The sequence below is a fragment of the Sinocyclocheilus rhinocerous genome, unplaced genomic scaffold (genome assembly GCF_001515625.1).
Source record: "Sinocyclocheilus rhinocerous isolate Xijiao unplaced genomic scaffold, SAMN03320098_v1.1 scaffold260, whole genome shotgun sequence".
NCBI classification, from domain to species: Eukaryota; Metazoa; Chordata; class Actinopteri; order Cypriniformes; family Cyprinidae; genus Sinocyclocheilus; species Sinocyclocheilus rhinocerous.
In genome coordinates, this window is record NW_015637541.1 from 608,180 (window position 1) to 608,840 (window position 661).

The following is a 661-nucleotide window of genomic DNA, read 5'->3' on the forward strand; positions in this document are numbered from 1 at the left end:
TTAAGAATTTGATTAAGATTCAGGCCATGTCCTAAGAATTGCAGTTTGTGGTAATACTGGAAGTTTTTTTTTTTAATACTGAGTTTAAGATCCATCTGCATTGGGTTTTAAATTTTATTTTATTTTATTTTTTATTTTTTAATTTTTTTAATTTATTTTAATAGTCGGCAGAATTTTTAATTTTTTTTATTTATTTTTATATTTTTATTTTTATTGTTAAGAATTTGATTAAGATTCAGGCCATGTCCTAAGAATTGCAGTTTGCGGTAATACTGGAGGTAATTATTATTATTTTTTTACCTCAGGTTCGACAGATCCATCTGCATTGGGTTTTAAATTTAATTTAATTTAATTTTTTTATTTTTTTTATTTATTTTTATATTTTTATATATTTTTTTAAGAATTTGATTAAGATTCAGGCCATGTCCTAAGAATTGCAGTTTGCGGTAATACTGGAGGTAATTATTATTATTTTTTTACCTCAGGTTCGACAGATCCATCTGCATTGGGTTTTAAATTTAATTTAATTTAATTTTTTTATTTTTTTTATTTATTTTTATTTTTATTGTTAAGAATTTGATTAAGATTCAGGCCATGTCCTAAGAATTGCAGTTTGCGGTAATACTGGATGTAATTTTTTATTTATTTTTTTACCTCAGAT

At 22.8% G+C, this 661-nt stretch overlaps 1 protein-coding gene across 3 annotated transcripts in view; it reads left to right on the forward strand.

Moving 5' to 3' along the window:
• The window catches only part of LOC107749010 (tyrosine-protein phosphatase non-receptor type 13-like), a 106,675-nt gene that overhangs the window by 22,115 nt on the left and 83,899 nt on the right, over positions 1–661 (forward strand). The gene's annotated exons all lie outside the window — the stretch shown is intronic.